This window comes from Pungitius pungitius, unplaced genomic scaffold (genome assembly GCF_949316345.1).
Source record: "Pungitius pungitius unplaced genomic scaffold, fPunPun2.1 scaffold_26, whole genome shotgun sequence".
Taxonomy (NCBI): Eukaryota; Metazoa; Chordata; class Actinopteri; order Perciformes; family Gasterosteidae; genus Pungitius; species Pungitius pungitius.
In genome coordinates this window covers 77117-95305 of record NW_026909893.1, presented here as the reverse complement: position 1 = coordinate 95305, position 18189 = coordinate 77117, and the positions used below count along the sequence as shown (strand labels likewise).

Below are 18189 nucleotides of genomic sequence, written 5' to 3'. Positions count from 1 at the left end.
TGAGGTGGCGGGGACTGCAATGGCCATTCACCGATTGGCTGGGACCCCTGGGCGGGTCTTCTCTAGTCCATCCAATTTTCGGCATGGGATGTCACAGCCTTCTTTGCATACCCTTATTTAACCCACACAAAGATGCCAACGGCAGGCGTGTCATAATTCATTGACGCATTATAAAGGATTAGGAAAAAGATAAAAAGCAGCTTACGGCCATACCTCTCTGGTTCCGCCCGATCTCGTCTGATCTCGGAAGCTAAGCAGAGCAGGGCCTGGTTAGTACCTGGATGGAAGACCGCCTGGGAATCCCAGGTGCCGTAAGCTTTTTCACTTCTCTCTCCGAAAGCCGCCGAGCGCCGCAGATTGTACACCTACAAATTACAAAAAGAATATCACATTGTTGAAGAGATGCATGTTTAGTGTTGTTTTAACGTTGGATATGAAAGGAAATTAGACAATATTATCCAAAATGATTCCGTTTCATGATTGCTAAATTAGTGTTGATCAACATTTACGATTGGCATACTATTGTTTGTAATTTAGCCGTTGAAATACAGGTGCTAACCCAACATGTTAGAATTGCCAGTGAAGAAAAGTAAAGTTACCTTCAGGCTTTAGGAACCTCTCTTGCCAATGCTAAGAACTGCTTCAATTTTAGAAAAAGAAACTTCTGATTATCTTTGACACGTTTTAAAGGATTAGGAAAAAGATGAAAAGCAGCTTACGGCCATACCTCTCTGGTTCCGCCCGATCTCGTCTGATCTCGGAAGCTAAGCAGAGCAGGGCCTGGTTAGTACCTGGATGGAAGACCGCCTGGGAATCCCAGGTGCCGTAAGCTTTTTCACTTCTCTCTCCGAAAGCCGCCGAGCGCCGCAGATTGTACACCTACAAATTACAAAAAGAATATCACATTGTTGAAGAGATGCATGTTTAGTGTTGTTTTAACGTTGGATATGAAAGGAAATTAGACAATAATATCCAAAATGATTCCGTTTCATGATTGCTAAATTAGTGTTGATCAACATTTACGATTGGCATACTATTGTTTGTAATTTAGCCGTTGAAATACAGGTGCTAACCCAACATGTTAGAATTGCCAGTGAAGAAAAGTAAAGTTACCTTCAGGCTTTAGGAACCTCTCTTGCCAATGCTAAGAACTGCTTCAATTTTAGAAAAAGAAACTTCTGATTATCTTTGACACGTTTTAAAGGATTAGGAAAAAGATGAAAAGCAGCTTACGGCCATACCTCTCTGGTTCCGCCCGATCTCGTCTGATCTCGGAAGCTAAGCAGAGCAGGGCCTGGTTAGTACCTGGATGGAAGACCGCCTGGGAATCCCAGGTGCCGTAAGCTTTTTCACTTCTCTCTCTGAAAGCCGCCCAGCGCCGTAGATTGTACACCTACACAATTGTAAAAAAAATGTCACATTGTAGAAGAGATGCAATAGGAAGAAGATGAAAGGTGGCTTACGTCCATACCATCGTCAGGCCATTTGAGGTGGCGGGGACTGCAATGGCCATTCACCGATTGGCTGGGACCCCTGGGCGGGTCTTCTCTAGTCCATCCAATTTTCGGCATGGGATGTCACAGCCTTCTTTGCATACCCTTATTTAACCCACACAAAGATGCCAACGGCAGGCGTGTCATAATTCATTGACGCATTATAAAGGATTAGGAAAAAGATAAAAAGCAGCTTACGGCCATACCTCTCTGGTTCCGCCCGATCTCGTCTGATCTCGGAAGCTAAGCAGAGCAGGGCCTGGTTAGTACCTGGATGGAAGACCGCCTGGGAATCCCAGGTGCCGTAAGCTTTTTCACTTCTCTCTCCGAAAGCCGCCGAGCGCCGCAGATTGTACACCTACAAATTACAAAAAGAATATCACATTGTTGAAGAGATGCATGTTTAGTGTTGTTTTAACGTTGGATATGAAAGGAAATTAGACAATATTATCCAAAATGATTCCGTTTCATGATTGCTAAATTAGTGTTGATCAACATTTACGATTGGCATACTATTGTTTGTAATTTAGCCGTTGAAATACAGGTGCTAACCCAACATGTTAGAATTGCCAGTGAAGAAAAGTAAAGTTACCTTCAGGCTTTAGGAACCTCTCTTGCCAATGCTAAGAACTGCTTCAATTTTAGAAAAAGAAACTTCTGATTATCTTTGACACGTTTTAAAGGATTAGGAAAAAGATGAAAAGCAGCTTACGGCCATACCTCTCTGGTTCCGCCCGATCTCGTCTGATCTCGGAAGCTAAGCAGAGCAGGGCCTGGTTAGTACCTGGATGGAAGACCGCCTGGGAATCCCAGGTGCCGTAAGCTTTTTCACTTCTCTCTCTGAAAGCCGCCCAGCGCCGTAGATTGTACACCTACACAATTGTAAAAAAAATGTCACATTGTAGAAGAGATGCAATAGGAAGAAGATGAAAGGTGGCTTACGTCCATACCATCGTCAGGCCATTTGAGGTGGCGGGGACTGCAATGGCCATTCACCGATTGGCTGGGACCCCTGGGCGGGTCTTCTCTAGTCCATCCAATTTTCGGCATGGGATGTCACAGCCTTCTTTGCATACCCTTATTTAACCCACACAAAGATGCCAACGGCAGGCGTGTCATAATTCATTGACGCATTATAAAGGATTAGGAAAAAGATAAAAAGCAGCTTACGGCCATACCTCTCTGGTTCCGCCCGATCTCGTCTGATCTCGGAAGCTAAGCAGAGCAGGGCCTGGTTAGTACCTGGATGGAAGACCGCCTGGGAATCCCAGGTGCCGTAAGCTTTTTCACTTCTCTCTCCGAAAGCCGCCGAGCGCCGCAGATTGTACACCTACAAATTACAAAAAGAATATCACATTGTTGAAGAGATGCATGTTTAGTGTTGTTTTAACGTTGGATATGAAAGGAAATTAGACAATATTATCCAAAATGATTCCGTTTCATGATTGCTAAATTAGTGTTGATCAACATTTACGATTGGCATACTATTGTTTGTAATTTAGCCGTTGAAATACAGGTGCTAACCCAACATGTTAGAATTGCCAGTGAAGAAAAGTAAAGTTACCTTCAGGCTTTAGGAACCTCTCTTGCCAATGCTAAGAACTGCTTCAATTTTAGAAAAAGAAACTTCTGATTATCTTTGACACGTTTTAAAGGATTAGGAAAAAGATGAAAAGCAGCTTACGGCCATACCTCTCTGGTTCCGCCCGATCTCGTCTGATCTCGGAAGCTAAGCAGAGCAGGGCCTGGTTAGTACCTGGATGGAAGACCGCCTGGGAATCCCAGGTGCCGTAAGCTTTTTCACTTCTCTCTCCGAAAGCCGCCGAGCGCCGCAGATTGTACACCTACAAATTACAAAAAGAATATCACATTGTTGAAGAGATGCATGTTTAGTGTTGTTTTAACGTTGGATATGAAAGGAAATTAGACAATATTATCCAAAATGATTCCGTTTCATGATTGCTAAATTAGTGTTGATCAACATTTACGATTGGCATACTATTGTTTGTAATTTAGCCGTTGAAATACAGGTGCTAACCCAACATGTTAGAATTGCCAGTGAAGAAAAGTAAAGTTACCTTCAGGCTTTAGGAACCTCTCTTGCCAATGCTAAGAACTGCTTCAATTTTAGAAAAAGAAACTTCTGATTATCTTTGACACGTTTTAAAGGATTAGGAAAAAGATGAAAAGCAGCTTACGGCCATACCTCTCTGGTTCCGCCCGATCTTGTCTGATCTCGGAAGCTAAGCAGAGCAGGGCCTGGTTAGTACCTGGATGGAAGACCGCCTGGGAATCCCAGGTGCCGTAAGCTTTTTCACTTCTCTCTCTGAAAGCCGCCCAGCGCCGTAGATTGTACACCTACACAATTGTAAAAAAAATGTCACATTGTAGAAGAGATGCAATAGGAAGAAGATGAAAGGTGGCTTACGTCCATACCATCGTCAGGCCATTTGAGGTGGCGGGGACTGCAATGGCCATTCACCGATTGGCTGGGACCCCTGGGCGGGTCTTCTCTAGTCCATCCAATTTTCGGCATGGGATGTCACAGCCTTCTTTGCATACCCTTATTTAACCCACACAAAGATGCCAACGGCAGGCGTGTCATAATTCATTGACGCATTATAAAGGATTAGGAAAAAGATAAAAAGCAGCTTACGGCCATACCTCTCTGGTTCCGCCCGATCTCGTCTGATCTCGGAAGCTAAGCAGAGCAGGGCCTGGTTAGTACCTGGATGGAAGACCGCCTGGGAATCCCAGGTGCCGTAAGCTTTTTCACTTCTCTCTCCGAAAGCCGCCGAGCGCCGCAGATTGTACACCTACAAATTACAAAAAGAATATCACATTGTTGAAGAGATGCATGTTTAGTGTTGTTTTAACGTTGGATATGAAAGGAAATTAGACAATATTATCCAAAATGATTCCGTTTCATGATTGCTAAATTAGTGTTGATCAACATTTACGATTGGCATACTATTGTTTGTAATTTAGCCGTTGAAATACAGGTGCTAACCCAACATGTTAGAATTGCCAGTGAAGAAAAGTAAAGTTACCTTCAGGCTTTAGGAACCTCTCTTGCCAATGCTAAGAACTGCTTCAATTTTAGAAAAAGAAACTTCTGATTATCTTTGACACGTTTTAAAGGATTAGGAAAAAGATGAAAAGCAGCTTACGGCCATACCTCTCTGGTTCCGCCCGATCTCGTCTGATCTCGGAAGCTAAGCAGAGCAGGGCCTGGTTAGTACCTGGATGGAAGACCGCCTGGGAATCCCAGGTGCCGTAAGCTTTTTCACTTCTCTCTCTGAAAGCCGCCCAGCGCCGTAGATTGTACACCTACACAATTGTAAAAAAAATGTCACATTGTAGAAGAGATGCAATAGGAAGAAGATGAAAGGTGGCTTACGTCCATACCATCGTCAGGCCATTTGAGGTGGCGGGGACTGCAATGGCCATTCACCGATTGGCTGGGACCCCTGGGCGGGTCTTCTCTAGTCCATCCAATTTTCGGCATGGGATGTCACAGCCTTCTTTGCATACCCTTATTTAACCCACACAAAGATGCCAACGGCAGGCGTGTCATAATTCATTGACGCATTATAAAGGATTAGGAAAAAGATAAAAAGCAGCTTACGGCCATACCTCTCTGGTTCCGCCCGATCTCGTCTGATCTCGGAAGCTAAGCAGAGCAGGGCCTGGTTAGTACCTGGATGGAAGACCGCCTGGGAATCCCAGGTGCCGTAAGCTTTTTCACTTCTCTCTCCGAAAGCCGCCGAGCGCCGCAGATTGTACACCTACAAATTACAAAAAGAATATCACATTGTTGAAGAGATGCATGTTTAGTGTTGTTTTAACGTTGGATATGAAAGGAAATTAGACAATATTATCCAAAATGATTCCGTTTCATGATTGCTAAATTAGTGTTGATCAACATTTACGATTGGCATACTATTGTTTGTAATTTAGCCGTTGAAATACAGGTGCTAACCCAACATGTTAGAATTGCCAGTGAAGAAAAGTAAAGTTACCTTCAGGCTTTAGGAACCTCTCTTGCCAATGCTAAGAACTGCTTCAATTTTAGAAAAAGAAACTTCTGATTATCTTTGACACGTTTTAAAGGATTAGGAAAAAGATGAAAAGCAGCTTACGGCCATACCTCTCTGGTTCCGCCCGATCTCGTCTGATCTCGGAAGCTAAGCAGAGCAGGGCCTGGTTAGTACCTGGATGGAAGACCGCCTGGGAATCCCAGGTGCCGTAAGCTTTTTCACTTCTCTCTCTGAAAGCCGCCCAGCGCCGTAGATTGTACACCTACACAATTGTAAAAAAAATGTCACATTGTAGAAGAGATGCAATAGGAAGAAGATGAAAGGTGGCTTACGTCCATACCATCGTCAGGCCATTTGAGGTGGCGGGGACTGCAATGGCCATTCACCGATTGGCTGGGACCCCTGGGCGGGTCTTCTCTAGTCCATCCAATTTTCGGCATGGGATGTCACAGCCTTCTTTGCATACCCTTATTTAACCCACACAAAGATGCCAACGGCAGGCGTGTCATAATTCATTGACGCATTATAAAGGATTAGGAAAAAGATAAAAAGCAGCTTACGGCCATACCTCTCTGGTTCCGCCCGATCTCGTCTGATCTCGGAAGCTAAGCAGAGCAGGGCCTGGTTAGTACCTGGATGGAAGACCGCCTGGGAATCCCAGGTGCCGTAAGCTTTTTCACTTCTCTCTCCGAAAGCCGCCGAGCGCCGCAGATTGTACACCTACAAATTACAAAAAGAATATCACATTGTTGAAGAGATGCATGTTTAGTGTTGTTTTAACGTTGGATATGAAAGGAAATTAGACAATATTATCCAAAATGATTCCGTTTCATGATTGCTAAATTAGTGTTGATCAACATTTACGATTGGCATACTATTGTTTGTAATTTAGCCGTTGAAATACAGGTGCTAACCCAACATGTTAGAATTGCCAGTGAAGAAAAGTAAAGTTACCTTCAGGCTTTAGGAACCTCTCTTGCCAATGCTAAGAACTGCTTCAATTTTAGAAAAAGAAACTTCTGATTATCTTTGACACGTTTTAAAGGATTAGGAAAAAGATGAAAAGCAGCTTACGGCCATACCTCTCTGGTTCCGCCCGATCTCGTCTGATCTCGGAAGCTAAGCAGAGCAGGGCCTGGTTAGTACCTGGATGGAAGACCGCCTGGGAATCCCAGGTGCCGTAAGCTTTTTCACTTCTCTCTCCGAAAGCCGCCGAGCGCCGCAGATTGTACACCTACAAATTACAAAAAGAATATCACATTGTTGAAGAGATGCATGTTTAGTGTTGTTTTAACGTTGGATATGAAAGGAAATTAGACAATAATATCCAAAATGATTCCGTTTCATGATTGCTAAATTAGTGTTGATCAACATTTACGATTGGCATACTATTGTTTGTAATTTAGCCGTTGAAATACAGGTGCTAACCCAACATGTTAGAATTGCCAGTGAAGAAAAGTAAAGTTACCTTCAGGCTTTAGGAACCTCTCTTGCCAATGCTAAGAACTGCTTCAATTTTAGAAAAAGAAACTTCTGATTATCTTTGACACGTTTTAAAGGATTAGGAAAAAGATGAAAAGCAGCTTACGGCCATACCTCTCTGGTTCCGCCCGATCTCGTCTGATCTCGGAAGCTAAGCAGAGCAGGGCCTGGTTAGTACCTGGATGGAAGACCGCCTGGGAATCCCAGGTGCCGTAAGCTTTTTCACTTCTCTCTCTGAAAGCCGCCCAGCGCCGTAGATTGTACACCTACACAATTGTAAAAAAAATGTCACATTGTAGAAGAGATGCAATAGGAAGAAGATGAAAGGTGGCTTACGTCCATACCATCGTCAGGCCATTTGAGGTGGCGGGGACTGCAATGGCCATTCACCGATTGGCTGGGACCCCTGGGCGGGTCTTCTCTAGTCCATCCAATTTTCGGCATGGGATGTCACAGCCTTCTTTGCATACCCTTATTTAACCCACACAAAGATGCCAACGGCAGGCGTGTCATAATTCATTGACGCATTATAAAGGATTAGGAAAAAGATAAAAAGCAGCTTACGGCCATACCTCTCTGGTTCCGCCCGATCTCGTCTGATCTCGGAAGCTAAGCAGAGCAGGGCCTGGTTAGTACCTGGATGGAAGACCGCCTGGGAATCCCAGGTGCCGTAAGCTTTTTCACTTCTCTCTCCGAAAGCCGCCGAGCGCCGCAGATTGTACACCTACAAATTACAAAAAGAATATCACATTGTTGAAGAGATGCATGTTTAGTGTTGTTTTAACGTTGGATATGAAAGGAAATTAGACAATATTATCCAAAATGATTCCGTTTCATGATTGCTAAATTAGTGTTGATCAACATTTACGATTGGCATACTATTGTTTGTAATTTAGCCGTTGAAATACAGGTGCTAACCCAACATGTTAGAATTGCCAGTGAAGAAAAGTAAAGTTACCTTCAGGCTTTAGGAACCTCTCTTGCCAATGCTAAGAACTGCTTCAATTTTAGAAAAAGAAACTTCTGATTATCTTTGACACGTTTTAAAGGATTAGGAAAAAGATGAAAAGCAGCTTACGGCCATACCTCTCTGGTTCCGCCCGATCTCGTCTGATCTCGGAAGCTAAGCAGAGCAGGGCCTGGTTAGTACCTGGATGGAAGACCGCCTGGGAATCCCAGGTGCCGTAAGCTTTTTCACTTCTCTCTCTGAAAGCCGCCCAGCGCCGTAGATTGTACACCTACACAATTGTAAAAAAAATGTCACATTGTAGAAGAGATGCAATAGGAAGAAGATGAAAGGTGGCTTACGTCCATACCATCGTCAGGCCATTTGAGGTGGCGGGGACTGCAATGGCCATTCACCGATTGGCTGGGACCCCTGGGCGGGTCTTCTCTAGTCCATCCAATTTTCGGCATGGGATGTCACAGCCTTCTTTGCATACCCTTATTTAACCCACACAAAGATGCCAACGGCAGGCGTGTCATAATTCATTGACGCATTATAAAGGATTAGGAAAAAGATAAAAAGCAGCTTACGGCCATACCTCTCTGGTTCCGCCCGATCTCGTCTGATCTCGGAAGCTAAGCAGAGCAGGGCCTGGTTAGTACCTGGATGGAAGACCGCCTGGGAATCCCAGGTGCCGTAAGCTTTTTCACTTCTCTCTCCGAAAGCCGCCGAGCGCCGCAGATTGTACACCTACAAATTACAAAAAGAATATCACATTGTTGAAGAGATGCATGTTTAGTGTTGTTTTAACGTTGGATATGAAAGGAAATTAGACAATATTATCCAAAATGATTCCGTTTCATGATTGCTAAATTAGTGTTGATCAACATTTACGATTGGCATACTATTGTTTGTAATTTAGCCGTTGAAATACAGGTGCTAACCCAACATGTTAGAATTGCCAGTGAAGAAAAGTAAAGTTACCTTCAGGCTTTAGGAACCTCTCTTGCCAATGCTAAGAACTGCTTCAATTTTAGAAAAAGAAACTTCTGATTATCTTTGACACGTTTTAAAGGATTAGGAAAAAGATGAAAAGCAGCTTACGGCCATACCTCTCTGGTTCCGCCCGATCTCGTCTGATCTCGGAAGCTAAGCAGAGCAGGGCCTGGTTAGTACCTGGATGGAAGACCGCCTGGGAATCCCAGGTGCCGTAAGCTTTTTCACTTCTCTCTCCGAAAGCCGCCGAGCGCCGCAGATTGTACACCTACAAATTACAAAAAGAATATCACATTGTTGAAGAGATGCATGTTTAGTGTTGTTTTAACGTTGGATATGAAAGGAAATTAGACAATATTATCCAAAATGATTCCGTTTCATGATTGCTAAATTAGTGTTGATCAACATTTACGATTGGCATACTATTGTTTGTAATTTAGCCGTTGAAATACAGGTGCTAACCCAACATGTTAGAATTGCCAGTGAAGAAAAGTAAAGTTACCTTCAGGCTTTAGGAACCTCTCTTGCCAATGCTAAGAACTGCTTCAATTTTAGAAAAAGAAACTTCTGATTATCTTTGACACGTTTTAAAGGATTAGGAAAAAGATGAAAAGCAGCTTACGGCCATACCTCTCTGGTTCCGCCCGATCTCGTCTGATCTCGGAAGCTAAGCAGAGCAGGGCCTGGTTAGTACCTGGATGGAAGACCGCCTGGGAATCCCAGGTGCCGTAAGCTTTTTCACTTCTCTCTCTGAAAGCCGCCCAGCGCCGTAGATTGTACACCTACACAATTGTAAAAAAAATGTCACATTGTAGAAGAGATGCAATAGGAAGAAGATGAAAGGTGGCTTACGTCCATACCATCGTCAGGCCATTTGAGGTGGCGGGGACTGCAATGGCCATTCACCGATTGGCTGGGACCCCTGGGCGGGTCTTCTCTAGTCCATCCAATTTTCGGCATGGGATGTCACAGCCTTCTTTGCATACCCTTATTTAACCCACACAAAGATGCCAACGGCAGGCGTGTCATAATTCATTGACGCATTATAAAGGATTAGGAAAAAGATAAAAAGCAGCTTACGGCCATACCTCTCTGGTTCCGCCCGATCTCGTCTGATCTCGGAAGCTAAGCAGAGCAGGGCCTGGTTAGTACCTGGATGGAAGACCGCCTGGGAATCCCAGGTGCCGTAAGCTTTTTCACTTCTCTCTCCGAAAGCCGCCGAGCGCCGCAGATTGTACACCTACAAATTACAAAAAGAATATCACATTGTTGAAGAGATGCATGTTTAGTGTTGTTTTAACGTTGGATATGAAAGGAAATTAGACAATATTATCCAAAATGATTCCGTTTCATGATTGCTAAATTAGTGTTGATCAACATTTACGATTGGCATACTATTGTTTGTAATTTAGCCGTTGAAATACAGGTGCTAACCCAACATGTTAGAATTGCCAGTGAAGAAAAGTAAAGTTACCTTCAGGCTTTAGGAACCTCTCTTGCCAATGCTAAGAACTGCTTCAATTTTAGAAAAAGAAACTTCTGATTATCTTTGACACGTTTTAAAGGATTAGGAAAAAGATGAAAAGCAGCTTACGGCCATACCTCTCTGGTTCCGCCCGATCTCGTCTGATCTCGGAAGCTAAGCAGAGCAGGGCCTGGTTAGTACCTGGATGGAAGACCGCCTGGGAATCCCAGGTGCCGTAAGCTTTTTCACTTCTCTCTCTGAAAGCCGCCCAGCGCCGTAGATTGTACACCTACACAATTGTAAAAAAAATGTCACATTGTAGAAGAGATGCAATAGGAAGAAGATGAAAGGTGGCTTACGTCCATACCATCGTCAGGCCATTTGAGGTGGCGGGGACTGCAATGGCCATTCACCGATTGGCTGGGACCCCTGGGCGGGTCTTCTCTAGTCCATCCAATTTTCGGCATGGGATGTCACAGCCTTCTTTGCATACCCTTATTTAACCCACACAAAGATGCCAACGGCAGGCGTGTCATAATTCATTGACGCATTATAAAGGATTAGGAAAAAGATAAAAAGCAGCTTACGGCCATACCTCTCTGGTTCCGCCCGATCTCGTCTGATCTCGGAAGCTAAGCAGAGCAGGGCCTGGTTAGTACCTGGATGGAAGACCGCCTGGGAATCCCAGGTGCCGTAAGCTTTTTCACTTCTCTCTCCGAAAGCCGCCGAGCGCCGCAGATTGTACACCTACAAATTACAAAAAGAATATCACATTGTTGAAGAGATGCATGTTTAGTGTTGTTTTAACGTTGGATATGAAAGGAAATTAGACAATATTATCCAAAATGATTCCGTTTCATGATTGCTAAATTAGTGTTGATCAACATTTACGATTGGCATACTACTGTTTGTAATTTAGCCGTTGAAATACAGGTGCTAACCCAACATGTTAGAATTGCCAGTGAAGAAAAGTAAAGTTACCTTCAGGCTTTAGGAACCTCTCTTGCCAATGCTAAGAACTGCTTCAATTTTAGAAAAAGAAACTTCTGATTATCTTTGACACGTTTTAAAGGATTAGGAAAAAGATGAAAAGCAGCTTACGGCCATACCTCTCTGGTTCCGCCCGATCTCGTCTGATCTCGGAAGCTAAGCAGAGCAGGGCCTGGTTAGTACCTGGATGGAAGACCGCCTGGGAATCCCAGGTGCCGTAAGCTTTTTCACTTCTCTCTCCGAAAGCCGCCGAGCGCCGCAGATTGTACACCTACAAATTACAAAAAGAATATCACATTGTTGAAGAGATGCATGTTTAGTGTTGTTTTAACGTTGGATATGAAAGGAAATTAGACAATAATATCCAAAATGATTCCGTTTCATGATTGCTAAATTAGTGTTGATCAACATTTACGATTGGCATACTATTGTTTGTAATTTAGCCGTTGAAATACAGGTGCTAACCCAACATGTTAGAATTGCCAGTGAAGAAAAGTAAAGTTACCTTCAGGCTTTAGGAACCTCTCTTGCCAATGCTAAGAACTGCTTCAATTTTAGAAAAAGAAACTTCTGATTATCTTTGACACGTTTTAAAGGATTAGGAAAAAGATGAAAAGCAGCTTACGGCCATACCTCTCTGGTTCCGCCCGATCTCGTCTGATCTCGGAAGCTAAGCAGAGCAGGGCCTGGTTAGTACCTGGATGGAAGACCGCCTGGGAATCCCAGGTGCCGTAAGCTTTTTCACTTCTCTCTCTGAAAGCCGCCCAGCGCCGTAGATTGTACACCTACACAATTGTAAAAAAAATGTCACATTGTAGAAGAGATGCAATAGGAAGAAGATGAAAGGTGGCTTACGTCCATACCATCGTCAGGCCATTTGAGGTGGCGGGGACTGCAATGGCCATTCACCGATTGGCTGGGACCCCTGGGCGGGTCTTCTCTAGTCCATCCAATTTTCGGCATGGGATGTCACAGCCTTCTTTGCATACCCTTATTTAACCCACACAAAGATGCCAACGGCAGGCGTGTCATAATTCATTGACGCATTATAAAGGATTAGGAAAAAGATAAAAAGCAGCTTACGGCCATACCTCTCTGGTTCCGCCCGATCTCGTCTGATCTCGGAAGCTAAGCAGAGCAGGGCCTGGTTAGTACCTGGATGGAAGACCGCCTGGGAATCCCAGGTGCCGTAAGCTTTTTCACTTCTCTCTCCGAAAGCCGCCGAGCGCCGCAGATTGTACACCTACAAATTACAAAAAGAATATCACATTGTTGAAGAGATGCATGTTTAGTGTTGTTTTAACGTTGGATATGAAAGGAAATTAGACAATATTATCCAAAATGATTCCGTTTCATGATTGCTAAATTAGTGTTGATCAACATTTACGATTGGCATACTATTGTTTGTAATTTAGCCGTTGAAATACAGGTGCTAACCCAACATGTTAGAATTGCCAGTGAAGAAAAGTAAAGTTACCTTCAGGCTTTAGGAACCTCTTTTGCCAATGCTAAGAACTGCTTCAATTTTAGAAAAAGAAACTTCTGATTATCTTTGACACGTTTTAAAGGATTAGGAAAAAGATGAAAAGCAGCTTACGGCCATACCTCTCTGGTTCCGCCCGATCTCGTCTGATCTCGGAAGCTAAGCAGAGCAGGGCCTGGTTAGTACCTGGATGGAAGACCGCCTGGGAATCCCAGGTGCCGTAAGCTTTTTCACTTCTCTCTCTGAAAGCCGCCCAGCGCCGTAGATTGTACACCTACACAATTGTAAAAAAAATGTCACATTGTAGAAGAGATGCAATAGGAAGAAGATGAAAGGTGGCTTACGTCCATACCATCGTCAGGCCATTTGAGGTGGCGGGGACTGCAATGGCCATTCACCGATTGGCTGGGACCCCTGGGCGGGTCTTCTCTAGTCCATCCAATTTTCGGCATGGGATGTCACAGCCTTCTTTGCATACCCTTATTTAACCCACACAAAGATGCCAACGGCAGGCGTGTCATAATTCATTGACGCATTATAAAGGATTAGGAAAAAGATAAAAAGCAGCTTACGGCCATACCTCTCTGGTTCCGCCCGATCTCGTCTGATCTCGGAAGCTAAGCAGAGCAGGGCCTGGTTAGTACCTGGATGGAAGACCGCCTGGGAATCCCAGGTGCCGTAAGCTTTTTCACTTCTCTCTCCGAAAGCCGCCGAGCGCCGCAGATTGTACACCTACAAATTACAAAAAGAATATCACATTGTTGAAGAGATGCATGTTTAGTGTTGTTTTAACGTTGGATATGAAAGGAAATTAGACAATAATATCCAAAATGATTCCGTTTCATGATTGCTAAATTAGTGTTGATCAACATTTACGATTGGCATACTATTGTTTGTAATTTAGCCGTTGAAATACAGGTGCTAACCCAACATGTTAGAATTGCCAGTGAAGAAAAGTAAAGTTACCTTCAGGCTTTAGGAACCTCTTTTGCCAATGCTAAGAACTGCTTCAATTTTAGAAAAAGAAACTTCTGATTATCTTTGACACGTTTTAAAGGATTAGGAAAAAGATGAAAAGCAGCTTACGGCCATACCTCTCTGGTTCCGCCCGATCTCGTCTGATCTCGGAAGCTAAGCAGAGCAGGGCCTGGTTAGTACCTGGATGGAAGACCGCCTGGGAATCCCAGGTGCCGTAAGCTTTTTCACTTCTCTCTCTGAAAGCCGCCCAGCGCCGTAGATTGTACACCTACACAATTGTAAAAAAAATGTCACATTGTAGAAGAGATGCAATAGGAAGAAGATGAAAGGTGGCTTACGTCCATACCATCGTCAGGCCATTTGAGGTGGCGGGGACTGCAATGGCCATTCACCGATTGGCTGGGACCCCTGGGCGGGTCTTCTCTAGTCCATCCAATTTTCGGCATGGGATGTCACAGCCTTCTTTGCATACCCTTATTTAACCCACACAAAGATGCCAACGGCAGGCGTGTCATAATTCATTGACGCATTAGAAAGGATTAGGAAAAAGATAAAAAGCAGCTTACGGCCATACCTCTCTGGTTCCGCCCGATCTCGTCTGATCTCGGAAGCTAAGCAGAGCAGGGCCTGGTTAGTACCTGGATGGAAGACCGCCTGGGAATCCCAGGTGCCGTAAGCTTTTTCACTTCTCTCTCCGAAAGCCGCCGAGCGCCGCAGATTGTACACCTACAAATTACAAAAAGAATAGCACATTGTTGAAGAGATGCATGTTTAGTGTTGTTTTAACGTTGGATATGAAAGGAAATTAGACAATAATATCCAAAATGATTCCGTTTCATGATTGCTAAATTAGTGTTGATCAACATTTACGATTGGCATACTATTGTTTGTAATTTAGCCGTTGAAATACAGGTGCTAACCCAACATGTTAGAATTGCCAGTGAAGAAAAGTAAAGTTACCTTCAGGCTTTAGGAACCTCTTTTGCCAATGCTAAGAACTGCTTCAATTTTAGAAAAAGAAACTTCTGATTATCTTTGACACGTTTTAAAGGATTAGGAAAAAGATGAAAAGCAGCTTACGGCCATACCTCTCTGGTTCCGCCCGATCTCGTCTGATCTCGGAAGCTAAGCAGAGCAGGGCCTGGTTAGTACCTGGATGGAAGACCGCCTGGGAATCCCAGGTGCCGTAAGCTTTTTCACTTCTCTCTCTGAAAGCCGCCCAGCGCCGTAGATTGTACACCTACACAATTGTAAAAAAAATGTCACATTGTAGAAGAGATGCAATAGGAAGAAGATGAAAGGTGGCTTACGTCCATACCATCGTCAGGCCATTTGAGGTGGCGGGGACTGCAATGGCCATTCACCGATTGGCTGGGACCCCTGGGCGGGTCTTCTCTAGTCCATCCAATTTTCGGCATGGGATGTCACAGCCTTCTTTGCATACCCTTATTTAACCCACACAAAGATGCCAACGGCAGGCGTGTCATAATTCATTGACGCATTATAAAGGATTAGGAAAAAGATAAAAAGCAGCTTACGGCCATACCTCTCTGGTTCCGCCCGATCTCGTCTGATGTCGGAAGCTAAGCAGAGCAGGGCCTGGTTAGTACCTGGATGGAAGACCGCCTGGGAATCCCAGGTGCCGTAAGCTTTTTCACTTCTCTCTCCGAAAGCCGCCGAGCGCCGCAGATTGTACACCTACAAATTACAAAAAGAATATCACATTGTTGAAGAGATGCATGTTTAGTGTTGTTTTAACGTTGGATATGAAAGGAAATTAGACAATAATATCCAAAATGATTCCGTTTCATGATTGCTAAATTAGTGTTGATCAACATTTACGATTGGCATACTATTGTTTGTAATTTAGCCGTTGAAATACAGGTGCTAACCCAACATGTTAGAATTGCCAGTGAAGAAAAGTAAAGTTACCTTCAGGCTTTAGGAACCTCTCTTGCCAATGCTAAGAACTGCTTCAATTTTAGAAAAAGAAACTTCTGATTATCTTTGACACGTTTTAAAGGATTAGGAAAAAGATGAAAAGCAGCTTACGGCCATACCTCTCTGGTTCCGCCCGATCTCGTCTGATCTCGGAAGCTAAGCAGAGCAGGGCCTGGTTAGTACCTGGATGGAAGACCGCCTGGGAATCCCAGGTGCCGTAAGCTTTTTCACTTCTCTCTCTGAAAGCCGCCCAGCGCCGTAGATTGTACACCTACACAATTGTAAAAAAAATGTCACATTGTAGAAGAGATGCAATAGGAAGAAGATGAAAGGTGGCTTACGTCCATACCATCGTCAGGCCATTTGAGGTGGCGGGGACTGCAATGGCCATTCACCGATTGGCTGGGACCCCTGGGCGGGTCTTCTCTAGTCCATCCAATTTTCGGCATGGGATGTCACAGCCTTCTTTGCATACCCTTATTTAACCCACACAAAGATGCCAACGGCAGGCGTGTCATAATTCATTGACGCATTATAAAGGATTAGGAAAAAGATAAAAAGCAGCTTACGGCCATACCTCTCTGGTTCCGCCCGATCTCGTCTGATCTCGGAAGCTAAGCAGAGCAGGGCCTGGTTAGTACCTGGATGGAAGACCGCCTGGGAATCCCAGGGGCCGTAAGCTTTTTCACTTCTCTCTCCGAAAGCCGCCGAGCGCCGCAGATTGTACACCTACAAATTACAAAAAGAATATCACATTGTTGAAGAGATGCATGTTTAGTGTTGTTTTAACGTTGGATATGAAAGGAAATTAGACAATATTATCCAAAATGATTCCGTTTCATGATTGCTAAATTAGTGTTGATCAACATTTACGATTGGCATACTATTGTTTGTAATTTAGCCGTTGAAATACAGGTGCTAACCCAACATGTTAGAATTGCCAGTGAAGAAAAGTAAAGTTACCTTCAGGCTTTAGGAACCTCTCTTGCCAATGCTAAGAACTGCTTCAATTTTAGAAAAAGAAACTTCTGATTATCTTTGACACGTTTTAAAGGATTAGGAAAAAGATGAAAAGCAGCTTACGGCCATACCTCTCTGGTTCCGCCCGATCTCGTCTGATCTCGGAAGCTAAGCAGAGCAGGGCCTGGTTAGTACCTGGATGGAAGACCGCCTGGGAATCCCAGGTGCCGTAAGCTTTTTCACTTCTCTCTCCGAAAGCCGCCGAGCGCCGCAGATTGTACACCTACAAATTACAAAAAGAATATCACATTGTTGAAGAGATGCATGTTTAGTGTTGTTTTAACGTTGGATATGAAAGGAAATTAGACAATATTATCCAAAATGATTCCGTTTCATGATTGCTAAATTAGTGTTGATCAACATTTACGATTGGCATACTATTGTTTGTAATTTAGCCGTTGAAATACAGGTGCTAACCCAACATGTTAGAATTGCCAGTGAAGAAAAGTAAAGTTACCTTCAGGCTTTAGGAACCTCTCTTGCCAATGCTAAGAACTGCTTCAATTTTAGAAAAAGAAACTTCTGATTATCTTTGACACGTTTTAAAGGATTAGGAAAAAGATGAAAAGCAGCTTACGGCCATACCTCTCTGGTTCCGCCCGATCTCGTCTGATCTCGGAAGCTAAGCAGAGCAGGGCCTGGTTAGTACCTGGATGGAAGACCGCCTGGGAATCCCAGGTGCCGTAAGCTTTTTCACTTCTCTCTCTGAAAGCCGCCCAGCGCCGTAGATTGTACACCTACACAATTGTAAAAAAAATGTCACATTGTAGAAGAGATGCAATAGGAAGAAGATGAAAGGTGGCTTACGTCCATACCATCGTCAGGCCATTTGAGGTGGCGGGGACTGCAATGGCCATTCACCGATTGGCTGGGACCCCTGGGCGGGTCTTCTCTAGTCCATCCAATTTTCGGCATGGGATGTCACAGCCTTCTTTGCATACCCTTATTTAACCCACACAAAGATGCCAACGGCAGGCGTGTCATAATTCATTGACGCATTATAAAGGATTAGGAAAAAGATAAAAAGCAGCTTACGGCCATACCTCTCTGGTTCCGCCCGATCTCGTCTGATCTCGGAAGCTAAGCAGAGCAGGGCCTGGTTAGTACCTGGATGGAAGACCGCCTGGGAATCCCAGGTGCCGTAAGCTTTTTCACTTCTCTCTCCGAAAGCCGCCGAGCGCCGCAGATTGTACACCTACAAATTACAAAAAGAATATCACATTGTTGAAGAGATGCATGTTTAGTGTTGTTTTAACGTTGGATATGAAAGGAAATTAGACAATATTATCCAAAATGATTCCGTTTCATGATTGCTAAATTAGTGTTGATCAACATTTACGATTGGCATACTATTG

General features: G+C 44.0%; 37 non-coding genes across 37 annotated transcripts; all 37 read left to right on the top strand.

The window, feature by feature from the left end:
• The first annotated feature begins 199 nt into the window (after nucleotides 1-199).
• LOC134120459 (5S ribosomal RNA) lies at nucleotides 200-318 on the top strand. Its single transcript, XR_009952002.1, has one exon. It is a non-coding gene; the product is annotated as a 5S ribosomal RNA (ribosomal RNA).
• Nucleotides 319-713: 395 nt separating this feature from the next.
• On the top strand, nucleotides 714-832 carry LOC134120458 (5S ribosomal RNA). Its single transcript, XR_009952001.1, has one exon. It is a non-coding gene; the product is annotated as a 5S ribosomal RNA (ribosomal RNA).
• A 395-nt stretch (nucleotides 833-1227) lies between these two features.
• Nucleotides 1228-1346, top strand: LOC134120457 (5S ribosomal RNA). The gene has a single exon (XR_009952000.1). It is a non-coding gene; the product is annotated as a 5S ribosomal RNA (ribosomal RNA).
• Nucleotides 1347-1685: 339 nt separating this feature from the next.
• On the top strand, nucleotides 1686-1804 carry LOC134120456 (5S ribosomal RNA). The gene has a single exon (XR_009951999.1). It is a non-coding gene; the product is annotated as a 5S ribosomal RNA (ribosomal RNA).
• A 395-nt stretch (nucleotides 1805-2199) lies between these two features.
• Nucleotides 2200-2318, top strand: LOC134120454 (5S ribosomal RNA). The gene has a single exon (XR_009951997.1). It is a non-coding gene; the product is annotated as a 5S ribosomal RNA (ribosomal RNA).
• Nucleotides 2319-2657: 339 nt separating this feature from the next.
• On the top strand, nucleotides 2658-2776 carry LOC134120453 (5S ribosomal RNA). The gene has a single exon (XR_009951996.1). It is a non-coding gene; the product is annotated as a 5S ribosomal RNA (ribosomal RNA).
• Nucleotides 2777-3171: 395 nt separating this feature from the next.
• On the top strand, nucleotides 3172-3290 carry LOC134120452 (5S ribosomal RNA). The gene has a single exon (XR_009951995.1). It is a non-coding gene; the product is annotated as a 5S ribosomal RNA (ribosomal RNA).
• Nucleotides 3291-3685: 395 nt separating this feature from the next.
• LOC134120276 (5S ribosomal RNA) lies at nucleotides 3686-3804 on the top strand. The gene has a single exon (XR_009951824.1). It is a non-coding gene; the product is annotated as a 5S ribosomal RNA (ribosomal RNA).
• A 339-nt stretch (nucleotides 3805-4143) lies between these two features.
• LOC134120451 (5S ribosomal RNA) lies at nucleotides 4144-4262 on the top strand. Its single transcript, XR_009951994.1, has one exon. It is a non-coding gene; the product is annotated as a 5S ribosomal RNA (ribosomal RNA).
• A 395-nt stretch (nucleotides 4263-4657) lies between these two features.
• Nucleotides 4658-4776, top strand: LOC134120450 (5S ribosomal RNA). Its single transcript, XR_009951993.1, has one exon. It is a non-coding gene; the product is annotated as a 5S ribosomal RNA (ribosomal RNA).
• A 339-nt stretch (nucleotides 4777-5115) lies between these two features.
• LOC134120449 (5S ribosomal RNA) lies at nucleotides 5116-5234 on the top strand. Its single transcript, XR_009951992.1, has one exon. It is a non-coding gene; the product is annotated as a 5S ribosomal RNA (ribosomal RNA).
• Nucleotides 5235-5629: 395 nt separating this feature from the next.
• On the top strand, nucleotides 5630-5748 carry LOC134120448 (5S ribosomal RNA). Its single transcript, XR_009951991.1, has one exon. It is a non-coding gene; the product is annotated as a 5S ribosomal RNA (ribosomal RNA).
• A 339-nt stretch (nucleotides 5749-6087) lies between these two features.
• Nucleotides 6088-6206, top strand: LOC134120447 (5S ribosomal RNA). The gene has a single exon (XR_009951990.1). It is a non-coding gene; the product is annotated as a 5S ribosomal RNA (ribosomal RNA).
• A 395-nt stretch (nucleotides 6207-6601) lies between these two features.
• Nucleotides 6602-6720, top strand: LOC134120446 (5S ribosomal RNA). The gene has a single exon (XR_009951989.1). It is a non-coding gene; the product is annotated as a 5S ribosomal RNA (ribosomal RNA).
• Nucleotides 6721-7115: 395 nt separating this feature from the next.
• LOC134120445 (5S ribosomal RNA) lies at nucleotides 7116-7234 on the top strand. The gene has a single exon (XR_009951988.1). It is a non-coding gene; the product is annotated as a 5S ribosomal RNA (ribosomal RNA).
• Nucleotides 7235-7573: 339 nt separating this feature from the next.
• Nucleotides 7574-7692, top strand: LOC134120443 (5S ribosomal RNA). The gene has a single exon (XR_009951986.1). It is a non-coding gene; the product is annotated as a 5S ribosomal RNA (ribosomal RNA).
• A 395-nt stretch (nucleotides 7693-8087) lies between these two features.
• Nucleotides 8088-8206, top strand: LOC134120442 (5S ribosomal RNA). The gene has a single exon (XR_009951985.1). It is a non-coding gene; the product is annotated as a 5S ribosomal RNA (ribosomal RNA).
• A 339-nt stretch (nucleotides 8207-8545) lies between these two features.
• LOC134120441 (5S ribosomal RNA) lies at nucleotides 8546-8664 on the top strand. Its single transcript, XR_009951984.1, has one exon. It is a non-coding gene; the product is annotated as a 5S ribosomal RNA (ribosomal RNA).
• Nucleotides 8665-9059: 395 nt separating this feature from the next.
• Nucleotides 9060-9178, top strand: LOC134120440 (5S ribosomal RNA). Its single transcript, XR_009951983.1, has one exon. It is a non-coding gene; the product is annotated as a 5S ribosomal RNA (ribosomal RNA).
• A 395-nt stretch (nucleotides 9179-9573) lies between these two features.
• Nucleotides 9574-9692, top strand: LOC134120439 (5S ribosomal RNA). The gene has a single exon (XR_009951982.1). It is a non-coding gene; the product is annotated as a 5S ribosomal RNA (ribosomal RNA).
• A 339-nt stretch (nucleotides 9693-10031) lies between these two features.
• Nucleotides 10032-10150, top strand: LOC134120438 (5S ribosomal RNA). Its single transcript, XR_009951981.1, has one exon. It is a non-coding gene; the product is annotated as a 5S ribosomal RNA (ribosomal RNA).
• Nucleotides 10151-10545: 395 nt separating this feature from the next.
• LOC134120437 (5S ribosomal RNA) lies at nucleotides 10546-10664 on the top strand. The gene has a single exon (XR_009951980.1). It is a non-coding gene; the product is annotated as a 5S ribosomal RNA (ribosomal RNA).
• Nucleotides 10665-11003: 339 nt separating this feature from the next.
• On the top strand, nucleotides 11004-11122 carry LOC134120436 (5S ribosomal RNA). The gene has a single exon (XR_009951979.1). It is a non-coding gene; the product is annotated as a 5S ribosomal RNA (ribosomal RNA).
• A 395-nt stretch (nucleotides 11123-11517) lies between these two features.
• On the top strand, nucleotides 11518-11636 carry LOC134120435 (5S ribosomal RNA). The gene has a single exon (XR_009951978.1). It is a non-coding gene; the product is annotated as a 5S ribosomal RNA (ribosomal RNA).
• Nucleotides 11637-12031: 395 nt separating this feature from the next.
• LOC134120434 (5S ribosomal RNA) lies at nucleotides 12032-12150 on the top strand. The gene has a single exon (XR_009951977.1). It is a non-coding gene; the product is annotated as a 5S ribosomal RNA (ribosomal RNA).
• A 339-nt stretch (nucleotides 12151-12489) lies between these two features.
• On the top strand, nucleotides 12490-12608 carry LOC134120432 (5S ribosomal RNA). Its single transcript, XR_009951975.1, has one exon. It is a non-coding gene; the product is annotated as a 5S ribosomal RNA (ribosomal RNA).
• A 395-nt stretch (nucleotides 12609-13003) lies between these two features.
• On the top strand, nucleotides 13004-13122 carry LOC134120431 (5S ribosomal RNA). Its single transcript, XR_009951974.1, has one exon. It is a non-coding gene; the product is annotated as a 5S ribosomal RNA (ribosomal RNA).
• Nucleotides 13123-13461: 339 nt separating this feature from the next.
• LOC134120430 (5S ribosomal RNA) lies at nucleotides 13462-13580 on the top strand. The gene has a single exon (XR_009951973.1). It is a non-coding gene; the product is annotated as a 5S ribosomal RNA (ribosomal RNA).
• Nucleotides 13581-13975: 395 nt separating this feature from the next.
• On the top strand, nucleotides 13976-14094 carry LOC134120429 (5S ribosomal RNA). Its single transcript, XR_009951972.1, has one exon. It is a non-coding gene; the product is annotated as a 5S ribosomal RNA (ribosomal RNA).
• Nucleotides 14095-14433: 339 nt separating this feature from the next.
• LOC134120428 (5S ribosomal RNA) lies at nucleotides 14434-14552 on the top strand. Its single transcript, XR_009951971.1, has one exon. It is a non-coding gene; the product is annotated as a 5S ribosomal RNA (ribosomal RNA).
• A 395-nt stretch (nucleotides 14553-14947) lies between these two features.
• Nucleotides 14948-15066, top strand: LOC134120427 (5S ribosomal RNA). The gene has a single exon (XR_009951970.1). It is a non-coding gene; the product is annotated as a 5S ribosomal RNA (ribosomal RNA).
• Nucleotides 15067-15405: 339 nt separating this feature from the next.
• Nucleotides 15406-15524, top strand: LOC134120309 (5S ribosomal RNA). Its single transcript, XR_009951857.1, has one exon. It is a non-coding gene; the product is annotated as a 5S ribosomal RNA (ribosomal RNA).
• A 395-nt stretch (nucleotides 15525-15919) lies between these two features.
• LOC134120426 (5S ribosomal RNA) lies at nucleotides 15920-16038 on the top strand. Its single transcript, XR_009951969.1, has one exon. It is a non-coding gene; the product is annotated as a 5S ribosomal RNA (ribosomal RNA).
• A 339-nt stretch (nucleotides 16039-16377) lies between these two features.
• Nucleotides 16378-16496, top strand: LOC134120254 (5S ribosomal RNA). Its single transcript, XR_009951802.1, has one exon. It is a non-coding gene; the product is annotated as a 5S ribosomal RNA (ribosomal RNA).
• Nucleotides 16497-16891: 395 nt separating this feature from the next.
• Nucleotides 16892-17010, top strand: LOC134120425 (5S ribosomal RNA). The gene has a single exon (XR_009951968.1). It is a non-coding gene; the product is annotated as a 5S ribosomal RNA (ribosomal RNA).
• A 395-nt stretch (nucleotides 17011-17405) lies between these two features.
• On the top strand, nucleotides 17406-17524 carry LOC134120424 (5S ribosomal RNA). The gene has a single exon (XR_009951967.1). It is a non-coding gene; the product is annotated as a 5S ribosomal RNA (ribosomal RNA).
• A 339-nt stretch (nucleotides 17525-17863) lies between these two features.
• On the top strand, nucleotides 17864-17982 carry LOC134120423 (5S ribosomal RNA). Its single transcript, XR_009951966.1, has one exon. It is a non-coding gene; the product is annotated as a 5S ribosomal RNA (ribosomal RNA).
• The last annotated feature ends 207 nt before the right edge of the window (nucleotides 17983-18189 follow it).